The sequence below is a fragment of the Macaca nemestrina genome, chromosome 2, assembly GCF_043159975.1.
Source record: "Macaca nemestrina isolate mMacNem1 chromosome 2, mMacNem.hap1, whole genome shotgun sequence".
In the NCBI taxonomy this organism is placed as follows: domain Eukaryota; kingdom Metazoa; phylum Chordata; class Mammalia; order Primates; family Cercopithecidae; genus Macaca; species Macaca nemestrina.
Window position 1 is genome coordinate 54,904,197 of NC_092126.1, and position 25,169 is coordinate 54,929,365.

At 36.7% G+C, this 25,169-nt stretch overlaps 2 long non-coding RNA genes across 4 annotated transcripts in view; one reads left to right on the forward strand and one right to left on the reverse strand.

Moving 5' to 3' along the window:
• LOC105499025 (uncharacterized) overlaps positions 1 to 25,169 on the reverse strand; it is a 98,991-nt gene that overhangs the window by 67,586 nt on the left and 6,236 nt on the right. For all 3 annotated transcript variants that reach the window (XR_011619807.1, XR_011619809.1, XR_011619808.1), the window contains exon 2: positions 18,730 to 18,822. This is a non-coding gene — a long non-coding RNA (uncharacterized lncRNA). The remainder of the gene's footprint in view (positions 1 to 18,729; positions 18,823 to 25,169) is intronic.
• The window catches only part of LOC105499022 (uncharacterized), a 45,024-nt gene continuing 41,905 nt past the window's right edge, over positions 22,051 to 25,169 (forward strand). The window contains exon 1 of the long non-coding RNA XR_003013479.2: positions 22,051 to 22,911. This is a non-coding gene — a long non-coding RNA (uncharacterized lncRNA). The remainder of the gene's footprint in view (positions 22,912 to 25,169) is intronic.

Sequence of the window (25,169 nt, forward strand, 5' to 3'; positions counted from 1 at the left end):
GAGGCTTTATGAATCACTTCAACATCAGAAGAATGTTTGTATAAGAAGAAATAGATTTATATGAAGAAATGTATAAAGAAGTTTTAACAACCCTGGCTCTTGGTTTGGGCAGGCTTACAAGGGAGAATTTCTATATATGCAGGCAGCAAATACATATAGTTGGCAACATTTAAGTATTAAAATAGCTTCATGCAGGCAGGTGCTTTTTCACTGGGAATTTGCAGTGTACATTTTCATCAATTTCTCCTCCTCATTTTTACACTTCGGAAAGGAATGTCTTTAACTCTCAGATTAGCACATGGCAGACCTTTAAAACTGGAATTATAATTTCTCCAAGCACAGGGACATACCTGGTATGGAAAAGGGATAATCATCTTTACAGAAAACCTACTAGGATGATTTGCCTGAGGGTGGATATGAAATCCTCTGGACATATTTCAGAGAAACAGCAATTTTTAAAAATATGATAGTTAGCTACTCTCTACTTGAAATAATGAGGTTTGCTTTTATTAATGAGAAGTTCTAGAGTTCTGTGTTCATAATGGTCGAGACATTGTGTGTGTGTGTGTGTGTGATCTCTAAAATTTTATTTATACTTATTAAAATTAGTTTTAGTCTACCAAGAATTTTTGAGAACAGTAGAGGCTCCTTGTCACATCAAGAATCATCGGAATTTCAGTAAATGTTATTCAGTCTAGGGAAGCCCTTTCAAATGAAACGGCTAACACTGGAAATAATGCTGGGCATAGGAAGAGTGTGGTTTGTGGTTAGAAAGCCTGCAACTTCTAGTTCTCTAAAAGATCCTTTTTGTTGTATTCCTCTTCTCTTCATTTTTTGAAGTTTCCTAGCATATTTGCTTTTCAGAAACTTTTCATAAAAATAACTGAAATTCTTTCACATAAGTGAAAATGAATCATTAAATGTAAAACAAAGTATTTGAGTTGTAATGGAGACCTGGGTCCCATCAAATCCAACTCCTGTATAATTCCAGAAATCAAATCCAACTCCTGTATAATGGAAATAAAGCACACTCTAAAGAAGTTAAGTGTACAGCTGAATTATTGAAAAGCTGGACACACAGACATTGTGTTCATTCATTTTCATCACTGTCCTTCTAAGTCTGTTTTATCAAATACTTCTTTCCTGACCTGGGATAAAATCTTGGGCTTTTCCAACTACTCTCAGGTATTAATGAATAGTGTGAATGAATAGTCTAATTTTCCAAGCATTGAAAAGTTTAATATCTGTATCAGGTAGCTCTGGGGGCCATAAAAACTACCACAGACTAAATGGCTTAAAATTTATATATCACAATTCTGGAGGCTGAGAATTCCAAGATCAGGGTGACAGCTGATTTGGTTCTTGATGGGGTATCTCTTCCTGACTTACAGATGGCCACCTTCTTGATGTGTCCTCACATGGTGGGGAAAGAGAGGGAGAGATCTTTCTCTCTCTTCCCCTTCTTATGAGGCCACTTATCAAATTAGCACTCTCTCCCCTCCATGACCTCAGTCAGCCTTTATGGTCTCCTAAAAGCCCTATCTCCAAATATAGTCACATTGGTGGTTAGGGCTTCGACATCAAAATCTGGGGGAAGGGGACATGATTCCAACAATAACAATATCAAAGCTTCTCTTTCTCCTCTAATTCATAGCTGAGGCCTAACTAAGCCAGTTTTGGAAAGTGGTCACCTTTTTCCAGTTATTATTCATCCTAGCTTTTGTACTCCTCCCCTGTCACAAAGCTGCTTCTTTCTTATGTGATGTGGAAGAAAGATGGGGAAAGAAAGAAGGAGAATTGGTATCATGTAGTTCTCCTTTCACTATTCATGCACTTGAGCAGATCTCAAAAAGTCTGTATTTTTAGCGTGTCCTTGGGGGCTTTTCAGACAAACCCATCATTACCAGGGTTCTCTTCTGCTGAAGACCCCAATGCTACAGGGTGTCTCCTCTAGTTGACTGTGTATGACACCTTCATCAGTCCCTGCTTCTGAGTTTCCTACAGAGACTTCCCTAGTTGTGTTGCTTTGTTCCTTTATTGACCTCCATAGTCAGGCTCCCCTTCCAGTTAACTCAAATCCAGCTACCTTCTGGGAGCCATGCAAATGTCTACTTTAACTTGTCAGGAAGAAATAGCAATCAAAGCTAGCTCTCACTATATGCTAAACCCAGTGCCAAGCACTCACCACACTTCAACTCATTTCATTCGCACAACACTTATTTGAATTTTTTCTACAAAGTCACAGAAAAATTAATTACACAACCATGAACACTTAGTTAATAAGTGGTGGATGTGAAATATGGACTTAACCAGTAGAGACACAGAAACTACACTTTGAACCACTGCACCACATTGAGAGGATGACCAAGAGTATTTGTTTTCCTCCAAATCTGTCTCATCACTCTGTCATCATAGGCAGCTCCAGCCTCAGTTTCTATGTATAAGTTAAGGACTCTTCCTCATTTTTTCCCAACTCAAGGAGCACACACTAAGTCCTTCACGGGTTTCATGGAAGTCTGTCTCATTCAATTTATATGGAAAGCACCACCTGCTCTCCTTTATAATGAGAAGGAGAATAATCAGAACATAATGTCTTTGGACAAGCTCACTGGATCCTTTTAATGAGCTCATATTGTATTGTTTGGCTAAAGATGGAAGATCCAATTCTAAGGCCCCACTCAGATGGCCTAGAATTTCCCACTAGAACATAGGGGTATTTCGTACCTGGTGCTTTAATCTTTGAGGCCCCACTGAAATTTGCCAAGGGAGAGAGAATACCATTTTGACATTCTGTTTAATGAATTGCTCACTATCACACAATTTATCTAGTTGCTAAGCCAGAAAGAAAGTAGTCACATAGCTACTAACAAAGTTAATAAATATCCAGGAAAACTTGAATTTTCTCAGGAATGAAAGCTAAAGGACACAATGGCAATGTATGTGGGTATATTTCTGGGATGTGTTTGTGTGTGTTTAATATGCTATCCATTCTGTCTTCTAACAATAGCAACCGTATTTTCTTCTAATGAAGTACTCCACTTATACTTCAGGCTATGTGATCCAGGCAAAGTTTACTCAGCTCCCATAGTTCTAGGGGTAGGTATATGAACTCAGTGCAGCCAAATTTCATAGCCAGAATAATCAGTTAAGGGATGTACAAGGGACCCAGTTTAGTACAATGAGGGTTCCCTTAGACTTATTCTGGAACTACTATAAAACAGAGGCCTTATTTCTTCTGGGCTTGCTAAAACTGGTAGCCAATTTTTCTACCAATGGATATGATCTACCTAGGTATGAAGCCAAAATATAGGAAAACAGCCTGAAAAGAAAGTGAGAGAATCATGATGGCATATCAGAAACTCTAGATCTAGTCATATCTGAAGTCACATACCTAAAATCTTCAATTATATTGAATCAATACATCCATTCACCAATCAACTTGAAAATAAAATATCACAGTAGAGTATTAATGGATGGTAAAGAGTTTTTGCAGGGCCCATCATGGGGTGTGGACTGACCCTGTTGACACTCCTGAAATTATATTTCATATGTAGTTGATTTTCCTGCATCTCTACCCCAGTCATTGTCAATGTCCTATCTGCATCACTTTGCAGTCACCTTTTTGTAGAGTCACGGGATTTTAAATTCGAACACTTGAGACTCTGCTTGAAGGCTTCTGGCCATGAAAGACCTTTCTGCTTATGCATTGGTAGGCCAGAATTTCTGAGAAGTTTATGCATCCTTGAAGTAGCCTTCAACGAATGACCTTAAAAAATTGGTAGATTAATACCCTAGTTCCTTCACACCTTATTTGAGATGACACACAGCCTACCAGAGGTCCCTAGCAGAACTGAGCCACTATTTCCACAGAAATAGCCTACTCAATTGTACATTTAATTGGCTTTCTTACCTTACTCTAATTCATCACTTTCCACTTTCCCAGTGACTTCTTGAGATCACCTCCTAAGTAAACTATTTGCATTCAGAGTTTGCTTTTAGGGAAACTCAATCAAGACACCTTGCACTGGTTATGTGTCCTCTGACACACTTACCAGTGCAGTGGTGATGACTAGCACTGTCATTGTACATAAAATCTCTTGGACAAGGGAATTTTTGGACAAGGAAGAATTTCTATATATGCAGGCAGCAAATACATATAGTTGGCAACATTTAAATATTAAAATAGCTTTATGCAGGCAGGTGCTTTTTCACTGAGAATTTACAGTGTACATTTTCATCAGTTTTGTCTGCTCATTTCCACACATTGGGAAGAAATGTCTTTAATCCTCCGATTAGCACATAGCAGACCTTTAAAACTGGGATTACAATTTCTCCAAGCAAAGGGACATGCCTGGTATGGAAAACGGGTAATTATCACTACCCCTGAACTTTCAAAAACACTTCAACTACCACTTCACTCAGGATCTAGCTCACTGAGGCAAGTGAAAGGCAGCGTTGTATCCTTTTTCAATTCTGAGGTTTTCAACCATTCAATGCATAGGAAAACCTTGTCCCAAGACAACACATTGTCCCATTTCCCACAAACGCACCAACTTTTCAGAAGCACCAAGATAGAGGAGCTAGCTCTCCTATAGAAAAGGATCACAGGGTTACCTTGAATTTCTGAACAGCAGAGGCCCCCCCCTCCCTTCTTATCTACAGGAAGAGAAATGGTATAAGAATTGATTTTCCATAAAATGCATTATGCCTTCCGGGACAATTTTCAATGTAAAATAATTACTCCAGGACAACTGGTGTGAACGGAGACTGTCATATGCAACCTGGGACATATAGAGTTATCCTAGGTAAGACCCAAGCTAAAAATCAAAGAAGCAGAACTCTCCTTAAGTGAAAGGATTTCACAGGTTTTCCCCCAAATACCTTGCTAAGCAGGACTTTAATACTTTCAAAGTGGCCTGCCCTTTTTTGTCAAATCTTATATCTTAAAATTACTTTTCCATGAGCCAACGTGCTGCCAATACTACCATCTATTTTCACTTTCCTCGAACAAAATTTATGCTCCCTGAGAATATAACTACTTCACCCATCCTCCAGGAACATTTACATTTTAAAAGGTAATTTTGTTAAATTATGGAATGTACTATTTAGAAGAAACAGATTAATGTGGTAATTTTTTTTACTTTTAAAGTAAAAAAACTTTCATATATTCTGGCAGAGAGAAAGTAAGCTTTTAGCACTAGATTTCTTGTGTAGAGATTTTCAGTGGAGTCTCAAAATAGTTTCCTGCCTCATGTGGACTTCTTATTCTAAGCCCTACTATGTGAAGAGTACACCCTGGAGATTACCAGGGAGAAGGCCCTACCTGGGTTCTTGGTTCTTGTCTCCAAGATTCGGAGGGCAAGCATGGGTGGGAGTACATCTACACAGTTTTTGCTTTAGGATTTCAGTACCACCCTTCCCCAAACATTAATTAATATTGTTCTAATATGGTCAGACTTCAAAGAGTCATGGAGTTCCTTTATTTACTCTTGATCAGAGTGCCCATGCCTCTACAGTTTTTCATAAATTACATGCGGCAATTCTATCTTTGTATCCATCATATTGCCATAATATCTTCCAGGTGTTGTTTTTCTTTACATTTTATTGGACCAAGACAACAGAAACATACACATGTGAGTACATGAACACACATACGCTATATCATTTAAGCATAGGTTTTCAAAAAACTATGCAGTTTACTTTGACTTTCGGTCATACACAATTGTTCAGATAATGTTTTGAAAATTTCTAATGTGTTCTTTTGCATCTCTGAAAAGAATAACTTTTGCCTTGAGTACATAACATGTGCATAGGGAGAAATTATAAATTCTTAACTGAAGAAATTCAGAGAAAAAAGCATACTATATCACTAAGAAATTGACTCTGGCTGCTAGGAACAGAGAACTTACTATAGTGACTTAAAATGTGGGTATTCTATTCTTTCATTAATGCAAGTCCGGAAGTAGGCCCTCCAGGATTGGTATGGTGACCCCAGAAAGTCACTGAGGGCCTAGGCTCCTATTATTTTTGCTCCATCGTCTTAAATACATGACTTAAATTTTCAAAGTCAAAAGATGGCTCATGAAGTGTTACCACCACAGTGGCATTCCAAGAAGAAAAAAAAAAAAAATAGGTAGAGACCTCTTTTGAGTTTAATGTTCCTCTGATAGAAAGAGTGTGATGTGACCAATCTCTCTTAAATCCTTGTCTAATATGGCTATTTGCTAAACAATCCCTTTAGTTAACACTCAGCCTTGAGTTGGGGAAAAATTGCTTAGTTTCTACTGTAATTTATCTCTCCCTTGTCTTCTACCTCTAAAGTGATATGTAATATCTGGAAGAAGAAGTGTGTGGCTTGGATGACTTGGTGTCTTTAGCAAGAGAGTGCAATCACCTGGCTTCTTGGTGGGCCTTCAATGACATCCATGGGTCTCCAGTGCCCAGTCTTTGACTTCCTACAACCTACGTGTCTTGCTGGCCTCCAGGGCAAAAGTTAGTAATTTTTCGGCTACAATGTTGCATGCTATTTCTTTACCTGCTTGATTCAGTTTTCTTCTTGATTCAGTTTCCTCTTGATTCAGCTTTTCCTGCATATAGACCCATGTACTATTTCTACATCCTAAAATAGCCTCCTACATGGCAACCCACCCATCTCCTTTTCTCTCAACACAATGTCCACAGTACATAGGAAATGAAAGAGCCTCTGGTATGACCGTACAAATTCTGTATGCATGACCATGCCACTGTGCCCTCATAATTGCACTAGACTCCCCTGCATTGGTCTAGGATACCCTACACAGCAATTTCTTCTTTAGGTACCCATAAAGGAAACAGAACAAGAGTGTACTGATTTGGTGTTGTTATCATTTATCAAACGTGTTGCTTCTCTGGATCAAAGCTGGAAAACAGGAGTCTAGATATAGCATCTGACCTCTTGGAAATATTAACAAGACAAATCTTAATTTGTCTTTCTAATACATGAACTCAACTCATCAGCTTTGCACTAATAAACCTAAACTATCCATATGCTGAAGGAAGACTAAAATGCATTACAAAAAGAAACCATTTATTGCAGTGGGAATCAAACGAGATATTTCACTGCTGATATGCAAATAAGATAATGCGGTAAGAAAAGTGTCTTGCAAGCAACTACATTGTCTTGAAAAATGATCCAATGAACTTTAAAATATCTGTTTTTCTTACCCTTTTGTATTTCAATAATCAAGCCTGGAAGTATCAGAGTTTTCTCCAGTGTAGAGAAAATGCCCCTTTCTCCATAAGGTTTGAGAGGAGATCAGAGTCATAAAAGAGTTTGAAACAGAGGGAGAAATTCCTAGAAGATGGCACAAAGAAGGGAGATAGGAAGATAGAAGAGGAGAGAAAAAAATATGTTGATTAACTGGAGCAAGACTATTAGAAATATTTCCAAATCTTGAGCCTTTGATTATCCATACCAATCTGTGATCTTGTCAGGTGGAAGGAAGTCCTAAGATTTACCTTTCCCAGACACCTTTGCTTTCCATACAACTTAAACAGGTTGTATAGAAAACATCTCTTAAAGTGGTTGAGAATCGGGTGTGGACTTTGACAGATGGGATGGTTTTGGCAGGGACAAAGTGGCTTTATGGAAAGAACAGCAGAGTAGACCACCAGATGGAGCCCAAGTGAGCATTACAACTTGACATCGAGGGGCCTATAGCAGCATCAGAAAATGAACTGGGTTATCCGTTTCTTTATCCATTCACTAGACTTTTACCAAGCTGTCAGAGAGACTAGAGTGTGCACCACTCCGCTCCAGCCACAAATCCATACAAAGTGCCAAATGAACAAGTAGTGACAGGGCAGAAAGAAGACACTGCCCTGTAGACATATTTAGGAAGAAAAGCTGACTCAAACTAAGCTTTCTCTTTTTTCCAGAGAAACAGTATTAATGACGTAGAGAAATCATATTAATTATCTAGTTGAGCTAAGTTTTAAATTCGGCTTGATATTTAGTAGTCTCTTCCCAATCGCTGGTGAGTATTGGTTGTCTTTACCTCTCTGAGTTACAATAAAGTTTTTGACTCCCATTATGTTAGGATTCCCTCTCCTGAATTAGACTCAAAATCCCATCCTATCACCTGCTTCTCGCATTTCAACGTCCTAGAAAAATAAATTAAAAGGACATTTTTACAGTAAACCTACTTTGCTTCCTAATTTTTGAAATAATCAAATCTCTTCCAAATCCTCATTAGCTGTATTGATGAGCTGAAACAATGAGGAAAACTTCACAGCTATACCTGAACTTTTAGCGTGGGCCCCACTAGGAGAAATCTTTTTGCTTCTCTGTCCTTACAGTCTCATATTCGTTTGCTCTATTCATACCTCCTAAGTGGTGGGTTATATAATCTTTTCAAATACACATGTAGAACAATCCAACCTCTATGTTAGAGGAAAGTAAAATGATGTCCTCACAAAGGTCTAGTTATATCCTCTTTATTCTTCCTATTAAAGACTCAGTCTGTTTAGACCCCTGAGTTCTCCTAATGGAGTGAGGGTACTATTGTATATACCAGATAGGAGTGGCCCCACTCTACCGCCCTCCTCCTTCCACCTTTTTTTCAACACATAACCAAGAGCCCTTCCTGCAGATTTTGTTTGTTAGGGCAGGTTGGTAATACGTTGACTACCTAATAACACTTGAAAGAAAATTGCATAAAAGTTGAGTCCTGCATATGATTTTACTTTATAGTTATGAAAGACTTTCCATGAAGTCAATTCTCACTGCCCCTGACTCTTTTCCATGCTTTTTAAATGGGATATGAGTACTCACATATGTGGGAGTGGGCCAGCGATTTTAAAGAAATAGCCGAGTAACATGTTCCCAAAGAATCAATTATACTTAAAGACTTGAATGAAAACTATTCTTAAAATCCTATGAACTTACTCCTAAGCAAGAGTTTCAAAGAAAGTTCATCTTTGAAACAGAAGACTTTGAACTATAGTCCCAAACCATCCCATACCCTCCCCATCCCCTCAAGACACATGCTGTCTCCATCCACTGCCAAACTTCTTCATTTCATACAGATAAGAAGCTTTGGATTTTTTTTTTTTTTTGCATAAGTCCTTGTAAAATTCAAGAGTTATCATATTTAAGAGTGAAATTGTCCTAAGGAAGCTTTCCACTATTATAGTTTAGTAGCGAAGTAAGGAGAGTAGCGAAGTAAGGAAAGTCCGAATTTGGGGCAGTGTATGACTGTATATTTAAGATAATCTGGTATACAGGTTCTTGACACAAATTCTCAAAGGCAATCAGAGTTTTTGACTATTTAGATATGAATTATCAATATTAAATAAGCTAAGAAATACCAATTGGGTTTTGAAAAAAGTAAAATTGGGAGATTATATTCATATAAATTATGCTATTATTTGGCCCTGATTTTGTGTGCGTGAGTGCATACGTGTGTGTGAGTGCATGCACGTGTGCTTGTGTGCGTGTGTGCATGCCTGGGTGTGTGTGCATGCATATGTGTGTGTACATGTGTGTTCTACACTAGAGTGAAGTTTGTTCTGCAAGCTACTGGCTTGGTTAAAAAGCTTTGGAAACATGAGTGCAGTTCCAGTCATAACAGTTAGACCTTCATTTCAATCCCATAATAGTTAGCTTAAGTAATGTCTAAATATTTCTTTAAGCCACAATATCCTATTTTCAGCAACGGACTCTAAATCAAAATGCACTCTGTTTGCCTCTTTCTGACTTGGAATAAGTTCCAATGTGGAACCGTTGTAAGCTCCTTTGAGATTTATCAACTGCACCAAGCTATAAAGTAAGACTGGCAAAAGGAAATACGTTTGAATCCCTGCTCTGATGAAATAATTCAGAAAAATTTTATCTGTATGCTCTGCATCTGATTTAGTTCTGTGTTGGCATCTGCTTCTCATTGAGCAGAATCACCTCCGTTACTATTAAAAGGCCAGGAGCTGTCTTTGAAATTACAATGACATGCAATTAAGAAGTTATTTCAGTTATCAGCATACAGTAACTCAACTAGCCATAGTTAAGAAAGTGTATAAATTCCAAAGACATTCAAAACATCTGGCTTTGGATGCTTCTCCCTTTCCATAATTGATGTGTTAGCTGCTCATGGGTGAAAGAACATACAGCACATTTTAGGGACATCTGTTTCAAGTTAGGGTTAATTGATTTCCATTCATGTCTTTCTCTTTTTTTGGCCAAAATGTATCAGAAAATACAGATCAGGAAAAAAAATGCATTTCAAACAAGCTTTTTTATTTAAATGCACATATTAAGAGAGAAATATACAATTAATATAAAACTTTCTGGAATTTTTCACTATACTATGACCCAATTGTGATCATTGTCCCTAAAATCATACCTAAGACATTGAGTAATTAGTATGTCATCATCACTGTGTTTAGTAATTTACAATCATTATCTTTCTTTTTTTCTTCTTCTTCTTCTTTCTTTTTTCTTTTAGACAGAGTCTCACTCTGTCACCCAGGCTGGAATGTAGTGTCTATCTCCGTTCACTGTAATCTCTGCCTCCTTGGTCCACACAATTCTCGTGCCTCAGTCTCCTGAGTAGCTAGAATTACAGGTACACCCCACCATGCCCGGCTAATTTTTGCATTTTTTTGTAGAGACAGGGTTTCTCCATGTTGGCCAGGCTGGTCTCGAACTCCTGACCTCAATTGACATGATTTTCCAAATGAAGAAATGTAGTCAGGGATGGAAAGTAATTTGCCCAAGGGCACAACTCCAGCAAAAGGAACAACTGGAATTCTCACCTAAATGATTTGATACCAAAGCCCACATCATATAATTGCACTAATGGGTTATAAAATGCAATAGTGACAAAATCATTATATGGCACCAATCCTGCTGTGTGCAAAGCCTTACATGGAGTACATTCAGAAATTTTTACACTTACAGAACTGACCACTTCACAGTCTGCAAACCATTTCATGACAAATTTTAACAAGGAACTGGGGCTGAATTTTTTCCCAGTAGTGTACATGACCTGGTAAATCTGTAAACCTCTCTGAATCTGGGTTTCCTAAGGTAAACTGGCTATATCTATAATAGTATGATTGCTATGAAGATACGGGGTATTAATCGGTATTAAAATAGTTTGCATATACTAAATAATAATCTCCTGAAGTGTTAAGTCAAGAACTTACTTCCCCAGAAATCGTAACAGATGTTTTGAGTGAAAAGAGTTCCAGGTCAAATTTGTTTGGGAAACCCTGCATAGCTGTAACTATTCCACACCTACTACCCACCCACCCACCCCACATAGAAGACATGTGTTATCTTGTTTAGAACCTCTGCCATCCTTTTCTGGTAATGGGATTCATGCTATTGGGATATTGCTCCTCCTCTGACTCCACAGGCTGCTGGTGGAGCTGCTACACACCCAGGAAATACAGCAGAGCAAATGACCTTATGCCCTGGAACATTTTCCCTTGCTACAAGAATTGTGGCATATAGCCAGGAGCAGTAGTTCACACCTGTAATCCCAACACTTTAGGAGGCCAAGGCAGGTGGATTACTTGAGTCTAGGAATTCAAGACCATCCTGGGCAACATGGCGAAAACCCATCTCTACTAAAAAATACAAAAAATTAACCAGGCATGGTGGCAAGCACCTTTAGTCCCAGCGACTCAGGAGGGTAAGGTGCGAGGATCGCTTGAGGAGGAGGCAGAGGTTCAGGAGGCAGACGTTGCAGTGAGCTGAGATTGCATCACTGCACTCCAGCCTAGGAAACAAAGTGAGACTATGCCTCAAAAGAAAAAAAAAAAAAAGGAAAAAGAATTGAAGTTTACGACTGTGAACCCAGACCTGTTGGTGGCCATGCTCTGTCACTGCTGTAGAAATAAATTCATCTAACTTGCTTTTTGGCTTAAGCTTCTTTGACTTTGAGGTATGTTGAATATACTCTTCGTAGAGATTCACTATGAGAAACACTAGAAAATATTAGCAGATTTCAACAAAGTGTGGGTTTGAAAAATCAGACATCTGTCTCTAGGGGTATGTTATAAAAGAAGAAAAGAAAAATCAGACATATGAAGTGTAAATAAAGTATTATTAATAATAAGGAAATTGACAAGTATTCTATAATAATCTTTTTTAAATTTTTTATTGATATATAACATTTGTACATTTGTATGGGGTACATGTGATATGTTGTTACATGTATAGAATGTGTATAGAATCAAGTCAAGGTATTTAGGGTACTCATTACCCCAAGTACTTACCATTTCTATATGTTGGGATCATCAAGTCCTCTCGTCCAGCTATTTGAAATATACAATACATTGTTTTTAACTATAGTCACCCTACTCTGTTATCAAATATTAGAACTTATTTCTTCTAACTATATTTGTACCCAATTACCAGCCTTTCTTCATCTCCCCCACTCCCCCTACCTTATCTCAATTCACATCCTTCCCAGCCTCTGGTAACTATCGTTTTACTCACTACCTCCATGAGATTAAACTTAGTGAGGAAGGCATGTTAAAAGCTGACATAGGCCAAAAGCGAGGCCTCTTACACCAAGCAATTAGCCAAGTTGTGAATGCAAAAAAAGTTGTTGAAGAAAATTAAAAGTGTTACTCCAGTGAACCCACAAATTATAAGAAAGTGAAACAGCCTTTTATTTCTGGTAGAGAGAAAGTTTTAGTGGTCTGGATGAAAGATCAAAGCAGCCACAACATTCCCTTAAACCCAAATCTAATCCAGAAGAAGATCCTAATCGTTTCAATTCTATCAAGGCTGAAAGAGGTAAGGAAGCTTCCGAAGAAAAGCTTAAGCCTAGCAGAAGTTCATTCATGAAGCTTAAGGAAAGAAGCCATCTCCCCAACATAAAAGTGCAAGGTGAAGCAGTGAATGCTGGTGTAGAAGCTTCAGCAAGTTACCCAGAAGATCTAGCTAAAATAATTGATGAAGGTGGCTACAATAAATAACAGATTTTCAATGCAGATGAAACAGCTTTAAATTGAAAGAAGACGCCATCTAAAATTTTCATAGCTAGAGACAAGTCACTGCCTGGTTTCAAAGCTTCAAAAGACAGGTTGACCCTACTTTTAGGTGCTAACTTTAAGTTGAAGCCAATGCCCATGCATCATTCCAAAAATCCTACAACCCATAAGAATTATGCTAAATCCACTCTGCCTGAAAAACAAAGCCTAGATGAGAGCAATTCTGTTTATATTATAGTTTACTGGATATTTTAAGCCCACTATGGAGACCTACAGAAAAAAAAAGATTCCTTACAAAATATTACTGTTTATTGACAATGCACCTGGTGATCCAAGAGCTCTGATGGAGATATACAAGGAGATTAATGTTTCCATCCCTGCTAACACAATATACATTCTGTAACCCACAGATCAAGGAGTAATTTGAAGCCTTATTGTTAAGAAATACACTTTGAAAGCCTATAGCTGCCATAGATAATTATTCCCTTGGTGGATCTGGGCAAAGCAAATCAAAAACCTTCTGGAAAGGATCCACCATTTAGATGCCATTAATAAAATGTGTGATTCATGGGAGGAGGTCAAAATAGTAACATTAACAGGAGTTTGGACAAAGTTGATTCCAACTTTCATGGATGACTTTGAAGGGTCCAATATTTCTACAGAGAAAGTAACTGCAGGCATGATACAAATAGCAAGAGAACTAGAATTAGATGTGGAGCCTGAAGATGTCACTGACTTGCTGTAATCTCATTATAAAACTTGAACAGATAAAGTAGTCGCTTCTTAAGAATGGGCAAAGGAAGTATTTTCTTGAGATGCAGTCTACTCCTTATGATTCTGTGAACATTATTGAAATGACAACAAATGGTTTAGATTATTCTAAAATCTTGGTTGATAAAGCAGCAGCAAGGTTTGAGAGGATTTACTCCAATTTTGAAAAAAAAAAAAGTGCTATGGGTAAAATGCTATCAAACAATATCATATGCTACAGAGAAATCTTTCATGAAAGGAAGAGTCAACCAATGCAGCAAACTTCATTGTTGTCTTCTTTTTAAAAATTGCTACAGTTACCCCAAACTTCAGCAACCACTACTCTGATTGGTCAGCAGCCATCAACATTGAGGCAAGACCCTCCATTAGCAAAAAAGATTATGACTCTCTAAAGGTTCAGATGAATGCTAGCATTTTTCAGCAATAAAGCATTTTAAATTAATGTGTGTATATTGCTTTTTAGATATAATGTTATTGAATGCTTAACAGACTACAGTATAATGTACACATAATTTTTGTTTGCACTGAAAAACCAAAAAAACTCATGTAACTTGTTGTGATATTTACTTTATTGCAGTGGTCTGGAACTGAATCCACAAGCTCAGAAATATGCCTGTATATAATCTTAAACCTTTAAGTAATTCCAGAAATATGGATATTTGGAATGCTAGCTTTTCATCCTAAGCCTAACTTGTTCTTCATCTAATATCCCATGTATCAAATTATAAAGCTTAATTGGTAGAGTCTGCACATTCAATAAGGAATATTAAACTCAATGGCATCTTTATCAGTAGGATAATCAGTAGGAGCCATGAGTTTCCAGAACTGGTGATGTCTGTTAACATGCTTTCAATGAAAGCAACAGAGGATGCTACTCAAAGTAGCTCTAAACATTAGACAATGTATAACCTTACATATCCAGAGGATTTTATCATTGACCCAGGAAATATTCAACTTTTCTTTCTAATTCCTCAACTTTGCCCTCAGGCTTCTCTCTTCCACCTAATTGCAAGTGGCTGTAGCAGCTCCAAATATTGCAGTCTCACCCCTCAAAAAGACTACAAAACTCCATATCTTTCCCTTGTCCCTCTTATTAAGTAATGACAGTTTTTCCAGGTGCCTCCCAGCAGGCTTTCCATTGTGTCTCATCAGCTGAATTACATCATGTGACCATTTCCATTTCTATTACTGGAAAGATAAATAACTGGTTTAAACTAACCAATATTTACCCTCCTATGATGAGAGAAGCCAGACTTAAAGCAAATGGTCTCCCATTACTTCAACAACTCACAATTCTGTGTGTACATGGAAGGAGCAGAAATAGGGGAGAGCAATGTCTATCACAAGTACCTAAAAAATAAATGTATTGGGTGCACAATTACAAAAAGAAAAAAAAATCAAAAAAAGAAAATGTAAGTTTAAAATAATCTCAGAGGAAAATCAAAATAAAATAGAAATTACTTTAAAATTGTCAATAAATAAATATATTGCATTTTATATTGTCATTGGAAATTAAGAGAAAACTGGTGCAGCTAAAAAGAAACTTTTTTTTGAAAAAATGTCTTAGAACAGTTAAATTAGGAGAAATGAGAGCTTTATAAATTATCACAATTTAGTTAATATTCTTATATCCTGCCCATTAAAATAGGCCTCCAATTGACATTCAAACAATATGCTTAAATAGATTCACAGATTAAAGCTTTCTACTGCAGTTAACTACTTTCTCCTTAGATTATATATATACACACACACATATGCATGTATATATATGTGTATATATACACTTTTATTAAGAACTGATCCTGGTTCTATAGAAGGAGAGAAGCAGAATCCAATCTAGGTTGATTTTGTTTATTAAAAAAATTTTTTACAAGATGTCTTTTATACACACACCTGTGAAATATTTATCTCTCTGTAAATGAATGTGTTGGCACTCTGCCCCACACAGTTTTATATATTTTAAAACTAAAATGTCTTCCTAATTTTTTTCAATAGGTAAAACGTTTCCATGCTATAACAACAACAACAAAAAATTGTCCAGGGTATAATTGTGCTTCTCCATCCCCCCTCCTAAAGCCTGTATTTCGGGAGCAGAAATTTAAAAAATGAGTGCCTCCTTTCAGACGTCAGAACAAAAGCCAGACATCTCAGAGAGCAACTCCCCACAAGGGTGAGGATGTGGTTCACTGTGTGTACAGGGCATCAAAGCAATCTCTGTGCTGTTTGCTTTCTTCTCAAACCCTGCCTCTCTCTGCTCTTCAGTCTAGATACTCATGCCCCCTAGAATTAGAAAACACTTTGCTTTCCAGCAGTCTCTCTACCATCACATATGGGCACACTCTCATGTGTGCTTAAAACTTTTGAGCCTGGTATACATTTTCTATGGACTCAGGCTGCCTTCCATAGACTTGATAGCTACCTAAGCGTGAGGACTAAGAAGATACACATAACCATGGTATGATTTAAAACAAGAATGACCCAAGCCCTCTTTCATTATTATTTAATAAGCTATTATTATCTGCCAGGAACTATGGATAAAGCTATTAAGAACAGGTGTTCTTAATTAGCCAGGCATGATGGCATGTGCCTGTAATCCCAGCTACGCAGGAGGTTGCGGTGGGAGAATTGCTTGAACCTGGAGGCGGAGGTGGCAATGAGTGGAGATGGTGCCACTGCACTGTAGCTTGGGCAACTCCGTCTCAAAATAAATAAATAAATAAATAAATAAATAAATAAATAAATAAAGTGGTCTTTATACTCAAGGAGCATTTGGCTAGAGAGAAAATGATAAAAATATTTTTAAAATTAAAAAAATAAATAATTTTAAAAATTAAAAAATTTTTAAACAAAATAATAAAAATAAAAGTGATTTTTAAAAAAGCACAGGAAGAGAATGAAGTGTCATGAAAGATGTACAATGTATAAGTAGGCCACCAAAGAGAAATTCCCCCTGAGGGGTTTAGAAAAAAAGATTGAGGGATGATATTTTGTTCATAAATAATACGGTTTACTATATCCCATCATTACAAAACAAATGCATAACTCCACATCTCTAAATAAAAACCAAATAGACTTACTGCTGGATTTACTCAGTCCTGATTGGTTTCATAAGTTTGAAATTCACCTACTTTCAAAGCAGTATTTTTAGTCACTAATTTCACAATCTGTTAATAGCTTATCTGAAAGATAATAATGTTCTGCAATTGTTATTAACGAAAAGAGTTTTCTGTCACTATTTGTTGAACAAGGAGAGATGACCCAAACCCAGGTTCAGTACATGCATGAGGTAGTCCACTGAGGTCCATAAAAGGCTTTCTTGAAGTAGACTTGGAATCTGTACACTTTATCAACAGGCAATGAATAGAAGTGTATGGCGTTTAAAGTCCTATTTAGTCTGCAGGCACCTTTTTGGCTCATTGCTAAAAGTACCCATAAAAACTCCTCTTGAGCTAAAATAGTTTAAGTTGTCAACTGCACTAAGGAGGCCATACATAATCCATGGATCATGATCCAAACAGATAAAATGAGAGCTCAGCCTGGCATATTGAAGCTTAGTAAGATAATTTTGATTGTAGCTTGGTGAACTGATTAATAAACTAAAAAAAAATTTCTTCTGAATTCTTAAAGGAGTTTCTCATACTCTGAAAAGATTGATTCAGTCAATAATTTTCAATATTTACTCCAGCTTCTCATAAATATTTTTTAGCACTGTTCTTATCTAGACTAAAAACTAAACTAGTTCTTCCAGGCACCCAAAGTCACAAAGCTTCAGCTGTAGAAGGTCCAATTCCTCATTCATTACCAGGCGCACATATAATGTGGTTAATCCTTCCTAATTGAAGGTTTTTACTGCTTTTGCTTTTTCTGCAAACTTCCATAGACTCATCACCATGGTCCTGAATGAAATGTATTTCTCCACATTGATATGTCTCATTCATACTTGTGATAGGCAACAAGTGGCAAATAATTTACAAAACGCCAAGAGATCTGTTGCATAATAAACAATGCCTGGGACTTTGACTTATTCATTTCCTAGTGTTAGGAATGTAGGTTTGAGAAGTAATTACCCACAAAAGAATTCTGCTTCAATTGAGAGGGTTCCAGTAATACCTGAATAAGTCACAAGTGACCACATCAATATAGAGCTCAATGTGTTATTTAAGAAATAGTACACTTGAGAGGCCGGGCACGGTGGCTCACGCCTGTAATCCCAGCATTACTTCAACAGGCTGAGGCGCGTGGATCACAAGGTCAGGAGATCGAGACCATCCTGGCCAAAACGGTGAAACACCGTCTCTACTAAAAATACAAAAAAAAAAAAAAAATTAGCCGGGCGTGGTGGCGGGCTTCTGTAGTCCCAGCTACTCCAGAGTCTAAGGCAGGAGAATGGCGTGAACCAGGGAGGCGGAGTTTGCAGTGAGCCGAGATCATGCCACTGCATTCCAGCCTGGGCGACAGAGCGAGATTCTGTCTCAAAAGAAAGAAAGAAAGAAAAAGAAATAGTACACTTGAGAACTGAGGACGTTTCTTAAAGGAGAACTTTGCTCATTTCTAAGCCACCCATCACATAACTCGTATGAGACTCATATGGTGTGCCTGAAGTATAATAGACCCTGGTAAAAAAAAAAAAAATGACCTGCAGAACTATTCCAATTAGATCCTGTTGGCCCTTAAATCATTAATTCACTCAGCAAGTTTACATCCATTCAAGATTGGCTACATAATTTTGGGTGGCTGAATTCAAAATGAAAATTCAGGGTCCTTTTTAAAAAAATATTAAGAAATTCAGGACAATGACATCTGAGCATTAAAGCAAGAGTGTACCCTTCTAAGTGCAGGGTCCTGTGTAATTAATTACACAAGTCCCACTCAGAAACCCAGTCTTATATTCATTACCCATGGTGCATTGTGTTAAATAATGCATGGAACAAAAATATGAATAAGAAATAGTCAATGACCAAGCATGGTGGCTCATACCTGTAATTCCAACACTTTGGGAGGCTGAGGCAGGAGGATCACCTGAGCCCAGGAGTTTGAGACCATCCTGGGCAACATGGGGAGACCCCATTCCTACAAAAGATGAATAAGTTATCTTTATTAACAAAAATAAACATTTAAAAAGTTAAAAATAAATAAGTCTTGTCTCCAAGCAGTTTACAATCTAGGGTCATACCTAAAATCTATAAGTGTTGTTAATTACATTAAAAATATTCATTACTCAGGTTGGTTAGAAGAAGAAATGAAGGAGTATATCCACTTTGGCTACCTGGGAAGTGTATTCTCTCTATGGGCAATTCCCTCTCTCACACTATGTAATGCACACACTTATGTTTTTTATAAACTTCTTCAGTGCGTTTGAAAATGCTGTTCTTTATGACTGAACTGATTTCCATCGAATCTTTGCTTGGTTAATCCTGCCCATGCTTCAGGTCTCACAGTTTTACCAACTGAAAGATTAAATTAGATCACCGGTTTCACTCTCACAGCTCTCCAGATCTTGCCTTCCAAGTGTCTATCGTAAGTTTTTAGTTTTATATTTAAGTTGGTGTTTTTTGGTTTTTGTTTTATTTTGTTTTCAGACAGAGCCTCGCTATGTTGCCCAGGCTGTAGTGCAGTGGCGTCATCTCAGTTCATTGCAGCCTCTGCCTCCTGGGTTCAAGTGATTCTCCTGCCTCAGCCTCCTGAGTAGCTGGGACTACAGGCACGTGCCACCACGCCCAGCTAATGTTTTGTATTTTTAGTAGAGACAGGGTTTCACCGTGTTAGCCAGAATGGTCTTGATCTCCTGACCTCGTAATCCACCTTGGCCTCCCAAAGTGCTGGGATTACAGGCGTGAGCCACCATGCCCGGCCGGTGTTTTGTTTTCATTTACTAAAAACTCCATTAATGCAGGGAAGCATCCTTCATTGTTGTTCACTGGCATCTCCCTACTTCCTATTTTATGACTAGGCCCAGGGTGGCACTTAATAGGTACTTGTTAAATAAATATCTTTAACTGAAAATCCTAATGGAAGTGGACATAAACAATAAGAAGTTAAAAGGGAGTGAGTGTAAATAAAAATACTGAACAAACCCATAAGTTATTAGAAAATAGCAAAGAGTCTAGTTTGGCTGGAAAGTGGGTTTTGACTTATACTAGGAAATAGAAGGAACTGAAGTGCTTGATGAGGAAGCCATACTGTAGAAGGAATTAAATAGAAGGAATTAAAGTGCTTGATGAAGGAAGCTATATTGTAGAAATACTTGAGACCCTAATTGGGGAGTTTCTATGTCATTTAGTAAGTAATGAATGGAGAAGGTTGTTGTGAGACATTTTTAACCAGGTAACTGTTTGAAAAATATATATGAGAAAATACAAAATTGTATTCTGAACAGAAGTGCTTCTAAGCAACTTATGGGCTTGATTGTAGTGCTTTATGGGAGAGATAATTGTCTAGGCAGTATATTTAAAGAAAGTTAAGGCATGAATTTGAATTGAGAGAGAAGATTTGGGGAGGAGATACAGGAACAAAGATGAAGACAAAAAAAATACTTGAAATTTTGTTAATAGAGTGATTTAATTTAGTCATCTAACTTGTCAGTTTTGGGGAAAATTTAAAAAAACAACCCTTCCCCTTTTTTCTAATCTTCTGTTGAATTAATAAACTATTAACTACAGTACATTTGCCTAAAACAGGAACTTAAAAGTTGAGAAACATGCTTAAGTTCGGGCTACACTAACCACATGCCAAGTTTCATTTTCAGTCATGTTAGCTAACAGAACTGCAAAGAGAGACTAAATTTTTGATAATGTGTTTTTTGGAGTTATTTTTTTAATGGATTATACAAACATTACCATTCACTTGAATTGATATTACTTGAAGGCATCTGAGCACATTTTGAAATGAAGTGTTTCAGTAGAAAAAGAAAATCTCACCTCCACCAAAAAGAAAAAAATTGGGGATTTAACAAAAAGTTACAAAAATAAAATATGTCCATCCTTGGAAAAGGCTTATTTTTAAATAAATTATATGTATGAAACAGAAACCAATGAAACAAAGTTTTTTGTATTTAATCAGCATCTAACAGGTTTACTAAATTGCCTTCTAATGTTGATGTAAGGCAAAAGTGCAACCACTACTTCCATTAAAGGTAGACAAAATGCTAGAAGAACGTAGAAAAGAAATTATTTCTGTGCACTCTCTATGATAGGCTGATCATTTCACATCTCGGCATATTGCTAATGAATGTGGCATGTGAAGTTGGACGATAGTAAAAAGATTGCTGAAACTCAACGATTACAGCACATGCTTTAAAACTCAAGGGTTTCTATTGCTGGGTTTGTGACTCAGATGTCATTCCTAATAGGGTTATTTTGTGTTGCTGTTCAGTTTTTAAACTCTTACTACTTAATCTCTGAAGATGAATAACAGTCTACTTCAGATCCTTCATCCATTTTGAGACTTTCTTTCAAACAAACTACACAAATTACAAATCCAACTAATGTATATTAGTAATCATTTATGATTTCAACATGTATCCTATAACTATGATGAGTGCTGATGATAAAAATAATAAGAAAATGTACCTGTCACAAGACACAAGACAAAATTAGCACAAATTTAATTAAGATCTTAATTAGCTTTTACTTGTGATTCTAGCATCAGGCAACATGTTGTTTTATAAAATAGAATGGATGTTTTGATGAGCCAAGCAGAGAAATTTGCCTTGATAAACAGAAAGGGGCTAAGGAAAGCAGAAACAGAACAAAAAAATGGATTGGTTGCTTCAAAGTTAAAGTGAAGGGGACTTCCTTCTCATGCCCACTAAAACTGGCCTGTCTGGGGGTTTGAGTATTTTCTCTCTCTCTCCTGATTGCTCATAAGGTTAGATAAACAACTGGGTTTCAGCTTGGTAATATGGAGCTTTAACGTGAGTAATTCCATTTTGGTTTGGTCTTGTGGGCCTAGTACAGGAGCTCATTTCAAACCAATGGCCTCCCATAAATTGTATTTGACAAGCCCCCAAAATAACTTTTAGTGCTCTATCCTCTACTTTCACAATTATTCAGAAGAATATTGAATGCATGAACCTAACTATGTAAAGCAGCAGTGATACAAAAATATTTTTTTCTCATGCCAAGCATATTATGGACACTATTCCTGAGGTTTGAAAAAAGAAACATATGTGCCACAGGTAATGTAAACAATATTCCTAGACATTGTTTGTTATCTCTTGGTGGAAAAAAAATTGGCTTTGCTGAAAGCTGATTAGGAGATGAAGAATAAATATTCTTTTGCAAAGAAATTCTGTTTATCTATCATAGTAATTGCATTACGTTCACTTCTTTTTGTATTAAACTTTTCTTCCTTATATTAAAAAATCTATTTGCAAATTGTTCCTAACTTTTCCCTTGCTTTCACATAAATAATTGAAACACAGAAGGCGTATGGTCTGATTGACTTTAGGAAAAATGTCTACCCTTAGATAAATGAGAAAATTCATTGAACGGCTCCTCACGTTGAGTAGGTTGAGTATGCAGTCAACAAACACATTTTAGCTAGTGCTAGCATCAGTGAGGGCACCATCAAGCTTTGGACGAGGTAACACAATTTAGATTCTGACTGGCTGGCCCACAGTTTCTCATGTCTTGAAGAAGCAAACAGGACTTTCAATCAGTAATGTTAACAGCTTCCTTGACTTGGGGAAAAAAAAAAAAACTGTGGAAGAGAATATCAAGTGAAACAAAGCAACATTTATAAATGTGAATCTAAAGAAAATTTTGCTCTCTTTTATTTCCTATTGTTTTACAAGCATATTTGCTTTATTTCACATTGGTAGTCATGTTAAAAATTGAAGAAGCTCATCAGTTCGTGTGTATGTTGATGTTAAGAATAGAAAGACAAGGCAAAAACTCTGTTCCATAAGCCAAAAAGTTGCTGATACCAAATATGCCTGTGTAATATAGGCATCCCCCTTAATGGCCTTAAACATTTATGTACTGTTTAAATCTCTGTTACCTTAAGAACTTGGTTTTGAGGTTTTCTGTTTTGGTTGGTTGGTTTTGATTGTTTTGGTTGAGTTTTTGTTTTTATTTTTTAATCTGTAAAATGAGTCACAGCTTCCTGACAAAAAAGAAGGAAAGACTGAAGTGTTAATATTTAAAAAGAACACTCAAGGTAAGTACTCTTCTTACCTCCCTATAAGTCTTATGGGTATTGTAAACAGCAAATGGATTAAGAAGACGACTAGAAAGGCATAAAGACATGCTTTGCATGTGATTGTATGAGATTATTGCAAAAACGAACCCTCCATACACAGCTAATCAGAGACATTACAGGGTTGCTGAAAATGCTCTGAAGAAAGCAATGATGTCACATGGTGCAGTAAACAAATGCTGGACTTGTGGAGGTTTGGGGGTTGGGTTATTGTCAAGAAAGTAGAGTGCTTGCTGGCATTGATGTAACTGTAATTATTTATAATAGAGCTTCTCAAAAATTAGCTAGTATTCCTGGATGATAAAACATAAACTGTTGGGCCCTATGTACAAAGTTTCTGATTCACTAGGTATGGGGTTAGGTCTTAGAATTTCTAATATGTCTCTAAGTGATGCTGGTGTTTCTCTAAGTGATGCTGGTGTTTCTCTAAGTGATGCTGGTATTCCTGATGAGACCATTCAAAGAGGAGTTTAAACTAAATCAAAAGCAGGTAAAGAATGTAAATATGAGAAGCTGTCACAGTAGAATGTAGTGAAGCTTTGACGAGAGAAGTATGCTCTGCCTAAAGTATTCAAGTTGAAAATAAAATAATACCAACAACAATTATAATAAATGCAGTTTTAAACAAAATTAAAGGATATGAGCCTGATTCATCCTGTCTGCTTCTTGAATTTCCAGAGTTTTTGGGGTCCTCCTCTAAATTTTTATATACTCCAAGTACAAACTTGATTATGATTTATTGAATTTGGTCTCTATATTTTCATAGTGGAAAACTGAGGCTCATGAAGAAAATTAGAAAATTTAATGAGAAAGCCACAATAAAAAAATCTCAAAAAGAGGGACTTTTCAGAAATAATTACAGACACCTAGGAATTGAAGAGGTAGGCTGCCACTTGCTGCAGGAAGCTCAGGAGAAACTGATAAAAGTCCTGGTCAACAAGTGGTAATAGCTTGTTGTAAAAAGTATCCAAGGGCTGGCACTTAAGGGAAAGAAAACCAACATTTATTGGAGGTCTATGATATGCTGTAATTTCTTCTAGGCATCCTTTGAATGTTTTTCTCAATTATCCTCACAATTATTCTATAAGATGGTATTGTCAGTACATTTTACAGATAAGGAATCTAAAACTCAGAAACATTTAGAAGCTTGCCTGATGCCACATATCTAGTAAATGTGAGATCTGGGAGCTGAACAGAGGCCTTTCTCCAATGAGCATTTGGTTTTTGTTATATCACTGGCTTTTGCTCAGCCGCAAAATTGAGAACATGAGAAGACTGTCTCTACATGAAACCCCTCCCTAAGTCTACTTTTCAATCTGAAAAAAAAGTAACAAATTCTTTTCAGATAGTCAAATAACAGAACCATTATCATCCTGGAAGACAAACAGTACTTTTAATTATTTTATCAAAATACTCTGGAGAAAGGAGAGTAAAATGCAAAGAGCCTAAGTTTTAGCTGCCAACTAAGCTAAATTTAAATCATGGTTTCATTACTTCTTGTCATTCTGCTTTTCCCAGTAACATACCAGGGTGAGGTAAATTATATCTAAGTAATATGAGAATAAACAGACCTATATGACCCAACTTAAATTTAAATGATATAAATAAAATGTTCAAGCATAATTCCTGCCATATTACAGACGTTATAGAAATATTATTTCCTTCTACCTTTGTCTAAGTTAATACAATAAGCCAAAACACTCAGAAAATGCTCTTACTACTTGTTAGCAACTTACTTTTGTTTTTCTCAGCAGTCCCTTATCTGAACTCTTTTACTTTTGTTTCCTGTTCCATTGGTCTCTTCCGCTTTGCAATGCTTCTAATGCTTCTAATCTTTTACTGAGCAAAAATGCCTTTGTTTCATACTGTCTTATAAAAGACATACTAGCCCAGATCCTAACATTCTCTGAAGAAAAGATGCTACTGAATTCAATGTTTAAGTAGCCTGAAATTGCACCTGCATCATCATATTTCATTCTTTCATATTTTTATTTATATTTCTTTGGAATTAGTTTTACTCTTTCCTGTGTATAAAATAAATATGCTCATTGTAGAAAATACTAAAAATGCACAATTTTTTTAAAGTCCTCCAAAAATCTGCAACTCAGAAAAACCTATACATTTTTAGTATTCTCAATTTTTTTTTTTTTGCAGGTTTCCATTCACCAGCTTCCTTTCACTGTGTGTGTGTGTGTGTGTATGTGTGTGTATGTATGTGT